We start from the raw sequence: 11,441 nt of genomic DNA, 5'->3' as shown, positions 1-11,441 counted from the left end.
TCTTAAGGATCACCTCATTAGAGTCCTGTCCTTTAGGAATGAATATTCTACATTGCCTGATGTCCAGTGTACTGAAAACCATTATTTCATGTTTTTCATCAAGTTTTTTAGTTGCTTCAGGCAGGAGGGTACGTCCAATATATGTTATTTTATCTTGGCTGGTTTCTTTTAACAATTATATGAAATAGTATGTCAAAATATGTTTGCGTATAAAGTTCCATACATATGTTCATTATTTCCAGAACAATGTATAAAGTGTAAATATCATCTTATTATTCAAAAGCAACCATGAAATTCTATTTTAATATAGATTTTTTTATTATAAAAGTCAGTATGCTTATTATAGATTATTTGGAAAACAGAAGGACAAAAAATAATATTAAAATTACCTATAATCACACCACCAAGATATAATCACTGGTGATATTTTGGAATATATGCTCTTAATTCATTTTTGCATATAGTGGGATCCTTTCCCCCCAATATTATATATGAGAATTTTCTGGTGATGTTAACTGCTTTTCTAAACATGAGTTTCATCTATTTATAGATGCACAATTGTCTACTTAATTATTACCTTTCTATGGGACATTTAGACAACTTTGAATTTTCACTGCTATAAGTGACATCTTTTACATAAATCTTTGTTCGTAATTCTGATTGTTTCTTTAAAATAAATTTTCAGATAGATAATTACCAGTTCAGTCTTCTTTGTTAGAAACAAAGGAAACTGATAACTTTTATTTGTAAAAGGTACTTTTCTTTTTCCTAGTAGATGGAATATTTTAGCTTGTGGGGTTAGAATTGATTGATAATAAAGATCATTTTGCCATATTGCATTGTAACACTATAGGTACAAATAAACTTCATTTAGTTAAGACACTGCTCTGTATTCATGCTAGTTAATTGAAAAGTCCTATAACCAGGAGGAAGCTTCTAAAGATTAATGAAGGTTGTCAGAGGAGCTAGCAGACAAGAATCCAGATGCTGAGATAATTTTTCCTGCTGCCCTTTTTACTTTCCCCATGGTAGCATAAATATATCAATGGAAAAAGAGACGACTTCAGTAAAAAAATATGTATGAAAGAACTGGTATACCTCTAATGAATGGAGTTATGATCTGTGGTCATAGCATTGTTATTAAAATTCTAGCCTTTTCATTTCTTAGTTGTATGGACTTCGTAATCTCTGTCCCAGTATTTGCATATGCAAAATGGGACAGTATAATACCTCAAAGATTGTTGTGAGCATTCAATGAGATAGTAAATGTATAGCATTTAGAGCAGTGCTTGGCAAGTAGTGGATAGCTAAGATGTAATAGATATTATTAGTGTCAGTCCTCTACAAGAGCTTTCTAAAAATGCATTTTTCCTTAGTAAATATTAATTATTTATTGGATGAAGCAGTTGGTTAGTTTCTGGTACTAAAAACAATATATAGTTTATATTACAATATTATAAGATCAAAGATTTTACTTAATCTCCTAGTCTCCTAATCTCCTAGACTTTATCATGAATCAAAGATTTCTATAAAGGAAATTGCAACTTCCTGTCTACCATGAAAATCTCTTAAAGTCTCTCTGGCAGCTGGTCTCACTACTCTTGTCTGAGAATCCCTATCACCAAAGCTGACTTCCTTCCTGAAATGGTATGCTTCATTGTGGGGCAGTGCAGACTAGAAAAAAATATTATATATCCATAGTTTCTACCTCTGCCTTTAGGTTCTACTCTGAACAAGTCAACTACCTCCACTTTTATCTAAACTTATAGTTAGTTTTCACCCTTCAAGTACTTCACTAGATTTTCTTTAATCCTTTTCTAATGTGGACAAATTTTCTTTTTCTTTTACTATCATGCTGGGTCAAACTTTCTCAAAGAAAAACAACCTTACCACATAGAGATTGTTTAACTTCATCATCAAGTAAAAAAGAAAACATTTTAACTTAGCTACAAAAGACTTAAAATTAAAATATTAAAGATAAATTATATTAAAATTGTATTTTTTCAGGTATATGAAATAGAGATTTATCATAGGTGTAATTAGTTAGTATTGATGCATTTGTGTGTTTGAGTAGTCATTTTCTGCTCTGCAGGTTATAAGAAATAATACTTTTTTTTTTTTTGTCAAAAGCTGGATATCTTGTATCAGGAAATAGGAACTGAGGTAACAAGGTCTTTATTGTGAAGACATATGGTGACTTGGCTAGGAGTGGGATGTGTTTAATGTTTTCCGTAGTTCTAGGTACTAGAGGCTTTAGCTTCTCTGGTTTCCTGCTTTTGTTTCCGTTCTTGACTTTTTGATATCCTAATGCCTCCTCCTTAGAGAGAGTTTGTGTCTTGTTTTTTCAGCTGTAATCCACTGTCACTGTACTAGAGCCGTGTTGGTGAGGTGTGGGGGAGAGAGGCATTCTATAATCTCCCAATTAAGTCTCAAGGTTTTAATGGACCTGTATCTTAGGTTTATTACTTTTATAAGTGTTTCTCTAGAGGTACAGCTTTTTTCATTTGTTTGTGTGTTTTTTTTCTTTTTTCTTTTTTTCTGTTGACTACTCCTTTCCCTGGATGTAGCATTCCCTATCTATTCTCTTGAAATCTTGACTCCTGTTGACTATGTTTGTTTGTTTATTTCCTTTTTTGTGAAATAGGTAGTATAGATAGGGCTAAAATGGAAAAATGCCCTCCCCTCAACTGGGATAGTCTTTGGCAAATTATTTTCCTCTGGAGTGTAGGTATTTGCTCTGATAAGGCTCTGGACATATTTCACAATGATTATTCTCTTCTCCTCCCTGAGGTGTAAGGCCAAAAATGAAAATTATATGCTGTTTTCACATCTGGGAAAATCAAGAGGGACATGAATGACCTAACTGAAATTCCCATCAGCTTTAAAAGTAGCCAAAAGGTGAATTTGTTTTAGTCAGGTATGGTAAGACATACAGACATAGACTTCACTGTCATAAAGGAAGCATTTTTTTATACTCATATCTCTAGAACAGGAGGCACAGCATGTTACACAGGACCACATGGGGATGCACCAAGGTCAATCAGGAGAAGGAAGGAGCAAGGGAAAATGTGGGCAAGAGTCTGTATTGTGGCTTCCACAAGAAGACATAGGCAAATCAGGGTGAATGGGCTTAGAATTGGCTCATTTGAATAATTTCAGTGGGCTTGGGGGTATAAGGACTAGCCCTAGTTTTCTGATACTTGGTTCTGGCGTGATTAGAGAAGGAGAATAATGGCCTGAAGTGTAAGAACTCAGTAAATTCAGAGTATTGGCTCTGAACTGATTGGTTTGCATATGAAAGTTGTGCTCATAAGCAAGTTTTTTACAACCTCTAGGAGTTGGCTAGCCCCGGGAGGGGCAGGCCTCCACAGTCAGCAAAGTCCAGGTATCCAAGCATCTAGTACAGAAACTAGAAAACTTGGTTATTATGCCCACCCCTTTCTGCTCCCTTGGATAAAGTCCCCTACCTAACCACTCCTTATCCATTGGATATACAGGTTCCTGTTTATCCCAGAAAGTAGTGGGTTTCCATTTCCTGCCACCTTGCCAGAATTATTCAAACAAGCAATCACATCTTTATGTAGGTACTAAGGGGCACATGCCCTCTTGCTATTACCAAGGCTGCCTCTCTCAGCCCTTGATTTTTCTCTCTGCTCCCAAGTGAAACCCTCTTGTATTCCTTTATTGCCTGTGGTCTCCTCCTTTCTTGGGCTGTGAGTATATGTGACCAGTAAATGGCTGTCCAGCTTATGTGTCTAGTGTTGGCTGTTGTGTGTTTGGTCAACCCCATGACCTTTGAATGGAACCCCTTCCTCACTAATGGGGTAAAGAGGAAGTGATCAAAACACCCTTCACGATCAATTCAGGGAGGGATCTTTATTGGATCATCACCTAGAAGGAGTGTCCGTGAGATTATGGAGGTTCCCAGGAGTTTCTCAAACTCATGCTAGTCTGCACTTCTCCAGAAATTTGCCAAAATTACTCTTTGAATTCCTATCAGCTTATGGCTCCAGTTGCATTTACTTAAGGTAAACATATCTGTCCTCTTCCTAGAGAATCCTTCTCTCCGGATTTTTGGGTGATGGTTTGCCCTGACACTGCCATTTTCTAATGGGTCTGAGAAAAATCATTTTTAGTTTGTTGAAACTTTTCCTGTTGTAAAGGTAAAGGTGATAAATTTTAAGCTTTTTACATGTGGGTACTGAAACCAGATTCATTTTTTCCTACTATAATCTGATTTCTTTACCATTGACATTTCTCTTAGCAAAGTCACAGCTATCTTTCATTTCTAAATGCAATGGATTCATTTCTTTTCTTACCTCAATCTCTCTGTGACATTTGACACTTTGATTAACTCCTCTTTCTGAAAACTCTTGCCTTGCTGAATTTCTAAAATATCACAATTACGTTTTTCTTCAAAGTCCTGCCATTATCTATCCTTTAAATGTTAGTCTTTTCCAGATTCCGTCTTCAGTGTCCTTCACTTATTCTTATATTCTCTTTGAGTAAATCCTCTACTTTCTTTTTTATTTTATTTTCAATTTTAATTACTACCAAGATCATTTTTATTTTAATCCTTTTTTCCTATGTCCAGATCTCTCTATTAAACTACCATTCTGGATGTCTCCTTTTGAATGTCTAATATTTCAGATTTGATACATCTCAATATGAACTAAGCATTCATTATCTACACTGACCACCATAAATCTGATATGTCCTTATATATTTCTATCTCTGAAAAGGTTATCCTAAGCATCAATCACACAAATCATAAGCCTCAAAATTGTATTTAATTTCTTCCTTATCATCTAGTCTGTCATCACATGTTTCCGTTCCGTAACATCTGGAAAATGTGTTATCTGCTCTCCAAACGCACCGCCACAGATCTTGTCTCCTACCAATATTCTCCTAAGTCAGTGGTTCACAGACATCAGTGTGCTTCATCATGACCTGGAAGGCTGCAACAAGGCAGATTGCTGGGAGGAAGACTGGATTAGTGATTTGGTAGATCTGAAAAGGGGCATGGCAACGTGCATTTCTAACAAGTTGCCATGTGATTTGGATTCTGCAAATTTGGAGACCATACTTTCACAATCATTGTCCTAGATTATTTCAATAGCCTCCTAATGAATCTCCCTGTTTCTATTCAAGATGTCTCCCATGCCATATTCCACATCAAAAATACAAATCTGCTTAAAACCTGTAATTACGCTTCATGGCCTTTCAGGGCCTACCAAATGCCTGGCATATGCTACATGTTCGGTGTTTATATAAAGAAAATAGGCAGGAGACATCATCAAAATGGTGGCGTGAGGTGAGCCTCTGTAAATCTCCCCTGGAATTTACAACTAATTGAACAACTATAACTCCACAAAGGACTCCCTGCACAGCAGACAGGCAAGACAAAGAGGCCCACTACTGAATTCACCTAAAAGTGGGCGAATCGTGCTAGTGGGGGAGGAGGGAAGGGAGAACTGAGGAGAGGGGGCCGAGGGCGTAGGACGCAGATGTAGCTCAGTGCTCCGAGCTCGCTGCATCCGGAGCCACTGCAGCTGCGGGAGAGGGAAGAACTTGGACTGCTAGGGCTCTGTTTATGGCCCACAGGGCTGAGGGGACAGCATATAACACGGCTGGGCCCAAAGCTCGCGGCAGAGATCTCGGAGAAGGGACTGAGGGAAAAGGGCTGAAAACGGTGGTTTAAGCCCTCACTGCCAAGCAGAGAACAGAAGCCTTAGGTACTGAGACTAGCCACCCCCTCCCTACCCTCCCAGTGCTCACCCCACCTCCACTGGCCCAGTGCTAGAAACGGAACAATAGCAGTGTCAGATCAAAAGAACAGAATATTTGCTGTTCTGAGAACTCTGGACCGCAGACACTGATTCGCAGCCCAACTAGTTCTGGCAAAAGGGAGGGAGCTGTGGAAGCAGGACTGGCTATGGTGGTGGTTGCTGCCATTGCTCTGGGCCACCTCTCCCAACTCACCCTGCCCCTGGCCCCACCTATCTGGGCGGATCCCTGCAGGAGTAAACAGAACTGCTGAAACATACGGGCTCTGAATCTGGTGCAGGAAGAGCTTTGGAACTTCAAAAGCTCTCAGCATACCCACACAGACACTGCACCCTGTGACCCAGGCAGACTATTAACAGAGGAGAAGTCCATCTCCCAGAGAATCCCCCCATTGTGTGAGAAACTGCAACGGTGCAGAGAAAACATAGCACTACTGTGTGAGAGAGAAAAAAAGGCTGCAGTCGGAGAGAAAATAAAATATTCTACCAACAAGTACTAGAAAACAAAAGAAAGACCTTTTCCTATCAACCTGTTGCAGAAGCCACTTTTGTAGATGTCTAGGAAGAGAAATAATAAATCAGTAATTGCCATGAATAACCAAGGCAACAAGACAGCTCAGAAAGAAAGTGAAAAGGAATGAAAGTGAAAAGTCTTCAGAAAAGGAATATAAAGATATGGAAATATATGACTTAAATGACAGAGAATTCAAGATGGCAGTTCTGAAAAAACTCAATGAGATGCAAAAAAACACATAAAGGCAGTTTAATGAACTCAGAAACACAATCAAAAACAACATGAGCATTTTACAAAAGAGACTGAAATTTTAAAAAAGAACCAAATAGAATTTCTGGAGATTAAGAACTCAATAGAAGAAATTAAGAATGAAATAACCAGCTTAGGTAGTAGAGTTGACCAGATGGAGGAAAGAATCAGTGACATCAAAGATAGAAACCTGGAAATGACACGGCTAGAAGAAGAAAGAGACTTGAGACTTAAAAGAAATGAAAGAACTCTACAAGAACTTTCTGACTCCATCAGAAAGAGCAATATAAGAATAATGGGCAAACCAGAAGGAGAAGAAAGAGAGAAGGGAACAAAGAATATATTCAAACAAATTGTCGATGAGAACTTCCCAAACTTGTGGACAGAACTGGATCCTCGAATCCAAGAAACAGTAGAATACCTAATAGAATACCTAATTACCTCAATTCCAACAGGCCTACTCCAAGGCACATTGTATTGGAACTGTCTAAAATCAACGACAAAGAAAGAATCCTCAAGGCAGCCAGGGAAAAGAAGACGGTAACCTACAAAGGAAAGCCCATTAGATTATCATCAGATTTTTCAGCAGAAACTCTACAAGCCAGGAGGGAGTGGAACCAAATATTCAAACTACTGAAAGACAGAAATTATGAGCTAAGAATAATATATCCAGCAAAGATATCCTTTAGATATGAAGGAGGAATAAAGACCTTTCCAGACATACAGAAGCTGAGGGAATTTTCTAATACACGACCTGCACTACAAGAAATACTAAAGGAGGCTATTCGACCACCATCAACAGGGACAATTTGTGGCAACCGAAACATAAAAAGGGGGAGAGTAAAGGCCTGAACCGGAATATGGGAATGGAGAAAGTAAGCATGCTGAAGAAAATGGAATACTCTGAATATCAAACTTTCTTTTACATAAACTTAAGGGTAACCACTCAAAAAAAATCCAGAACTGAAATATATAATAAAAGAAGAAACAGAGGGAAACATCATAGAATACCACCACACACAAATAATAGACAACAAAAAGGCAAAGAAACAATGGAGACACAGCCTTACCAGAAAACTAAAGATAGAATAACAGGAAATCCTCACTATTAATAATCACCCTAAATGTAAATGGACTGATCTCACCAAGAAAAAGACACAGAGTAGCAGATTGGATCAAAAAACGAAACCCAATCATATGCTGTCTCCAAGAGACACATCTCAGCTACAAGGATAAGCATAGCCTCAAAGTGAAAGGGTGAAAATTGACACTCCAAGCAAATGGTACCCAGAGAAAATCAGGTGTAGCCATAATGATGTCAGATGAAACAGACTTCAGGGTGAAAAAGGTAACAAGAGAAAAAGATGGAGACATTTCATAATGGTAGAGGGGACTACACAACAAGAAGACATAACAGTCATCAATATTCATGCCCCTAATCAGGGAGCACCGAAATATACCAAGCAACTACTAACAGAACTAAAGGGAGAAATTGACCAAAACACAGTTACACTAGGGAACTTAAATACGTTATTGACAGCTATGGATAGATCATCCAAACAGAAAATAAATAATGAAATAGCAGCCCTAAATGACACATTAGATGAAATTGAATAATTGACATATATAGAGCATTTCATCCTAAAACATCAGACTATACATTTTTTTCTAGTGTACATGGAACATTCTCAAGGATAGACCATATATTGGGACATAAAATCAGCCTCAGCAAATTTAAGAAGATTGAAATCATACCAAGCATATTCTCTGATCACAAGGCTTTGAAATTGGATATCAACTGCAAAAGGAAAGCAGGAAAAAACACAAATACATGGAGATTTAAACAACATACTTTTAAAGAACAACCGGGTCAAAGAAGAAATTAGAGGAGAGATCAAAAGATACATAGAAACAAATGACACTGAAAATACATCCTACCAAATTTTTTGGGATGCAACGAAAGCAGTTTTAAGAGGGAAATTTATATCATTACAGGCCTATCTCAAGAAACAAGAAAAATCCTAAATAAATAACCCCATGTTACACCTTAAAGAACTAGAAGAACAAATGAAACCCAAGGTCAGCAGAAGAAAGGAAATAACAAAAATCAGAGCAGAACTAAATGAAACAGAGAACAAAAGGACAATAGAAAAAATTAATGTGACAAAGAGCTGGTTCTTTGAAAAGATTAACAAAATTGACAAACTCTTGGCTAGACTCACTAAGACAAAAAGAGAGAAGACACTAATTAACAAAATCAGAAATGAAAAAGGGGAAGTTATCACGGACACCACAGAAATACAAAGGATCATCCAAGAATACTATGAAGGACTATATGCCACCAAATTCAATAACCTAGAAGAAATGGACAAGTTCTTAGAAACATATAGCCTTCCTAGGCTGAACCATGAAGAACTGGAAAATCTAAACAGACCGATCACCAGTAACGAAATTGAATCAGTCATCCAAAACCTTCCCAAAAGCAAAAGTTCGGGACCAGATGGCTTCACTAGCGAATTCTACCAAACCTTCAAAGAGGACCTAATACCAATCCTGCTCAAACTCTTCCAAAAAATTGAAGAAGAGACAGTACTCCCTAACTCATTTTATGAGGCCAACATTACCCTGATACCAAAACCTGGTAAGGACAACAACAACAAAAAAACTACAGCCACTATCTCTGATGAATACAGACGCAAAAATCCTAAACAAAATTCTAGCAAATCGAATACAACAATGCATTAAAACGATTATTCATCACGACCAAGTGGGGTTCATCCCCGGGGCACAAGGATGGTCCAACATCCACAAATCCATCAATGTGATACATCACATAAACAAAATAAAGGACAAAAATCATATGATTATATCAATTGATGCAGAAAAAGCATTTGACAAGATACAACATCCATTTATGATTAAAACACTTAATAAAATAGGTATAGAAGGAAAATACCTTAACACAATAAAGTCCATATATGGCAAGCCCTCTGCTAATCTCATAATTAATGGTGAAAAACTGAAGCCCTTTGCTCTATGTTCAGGAACACAACAGGGCTATCCCTTGTTACCTCTGCTTTTCACCATAGTGTTGGAAGTCCTTGCCAGAGCAATCAGGCAAGAGAAAGAAATAAAAGGCATCCAAATTGGGAATGCAGAAGTTAAATTATCACTCTTTGCAGATGACATGATGCTATATATAGAAAACCCTAAAGACTCCACCAAAAAGTTATTAGAAAAAATGAACGAATACAGTAAAGTTGCTGGCTACAAAATCTACTTACAAAAGTCCATTGCTATACTAACAATGAAATCTCAGAAAAAGAAATACAAAAACAATTCCTTTTGCAATTGCAGCAAAAAGAATAAAATACCTAGGAATAAACTTAACCAAGGATGTGAAAGACCTATATGCTGAAAACTATAAGACATTTTTGAAAGAAATTGAAGAAGACACAAAGAAATGGAAAGCCATTCCGTGCTCATGGATTGGAAGAATCAACATAGTTAAAATGGCCATATTACCCAAGGCAATACACAGATTTAATGCAATCCCCATCAAAATCCCAATGGCATATTTTAAAGAAATAGAACAAAAAATCATCAGATTTGTTTGGAACCACAAAAGACCCTGAATAGCCAAAGCAATCTTAAGAAAAAAGAACAATAATGGAGGTATCACACTTCCTGACTTTGGCTTGTACTACAGGGCTACAATAATCAAAACAGCATGGTATTGGCAGAAAAACAGACACATAGACCAATGGAATACAATTGAGAACACAGAAATAAAACCACATAAATATGGACAGATAATTTTTGACAAAGAAACTAAAAACAATGGAGGAAAGACAGCCTCTTCAATAAATGGTGCTGGGAGAATTGGATAACCACGTGCAAAAGAATGAAACTAGACTGCTATTTGTCACCATGTAACCAAAATTAATTCAAAGTGGATCAAAGACTTAAGCATAAGACCTGACACAATAAACTCCATAGAAGAAAACATAGGTACTAAACTTATGGACCTTGGGTTCAAAGAGCATTTTATGAATTTAACTCCAAAGGCAATGGAAGTAAAAGCTAAAATAAACGAATGGGACTATATGAAACTTAAAATCTTCAGCAAAAGAAACCATCGACAAAATAAAGAGAAAACCAACTGAATGGGAGAAGATTTTTGCAAACAGTGCCTCCGATAAGGGGCTAATATCCAAAATATACAAGGAACACATGCAACTCAACAACAGAAAAACAAACAACCCAATTGAAAAATGGGCAGAGGACCTGGAGAGACATTTCTCCAAAGAGGACATACAAATGGCAAATAGACATATGAAAAAATGCTCAGCATCACTAATCATCAGAGAAATGCAAATAAAAACCACAATGAGATATCACCTCACCCCAGTCAGAATGGCTATCATCAACAAGACAAATAGTACCAAGTGTTGGAGAGGCTGTGGAGAAAAAGGAACCCTCATACACTGTTGGTGGGAATGCAGACTGGTGCAGCAGTTATGGAAGGCAGTGTGGAGGTTCCTCAAAAAATTACGAATAGAATTACCATATGACCCAGCAATCCCTCTCCTGGGTATCTACCCAAAAAATCTGAAAACATTTATCCATAAAGACATGTGTGCTCCAATGTTCATTGCAGCTTTGTTTACAGTGGCCAAGACATGGAAACAACCAAAATGTCCTTCAATAGATGAATGGATAAAGAAGTTGTGGTATATATACACAATGGAATACTATTCGGCGGTAAGAAAAGATGATATAGGAACATTTGTGACAATATGGATGGATCTTGAGAGTGTAATGCTGAGCGAAACAAGTCAGACGGAAAAAGCAGAGAACCATAGGATTTCACTGATATGTGGTATATAACC

The sequence above is a fragment of the Rhinolophus sinicus genome, chromosome 7 (genome assembly GCF_057876585.1).
Source record: "Rhinolophus sinicus isolate RSI-liver-muscle chromosome 7, RSI-T2T, whole genome shotgun sequence".
NCBI lineage: Eukaryota > Metazoa > Chordata > Mammalia > Chiroptera > Rhinolophidae > Rhinolophus > Rhinolophus sinicus.
This window is presented reverse-complemented; position numbering follows the sequence as displayed.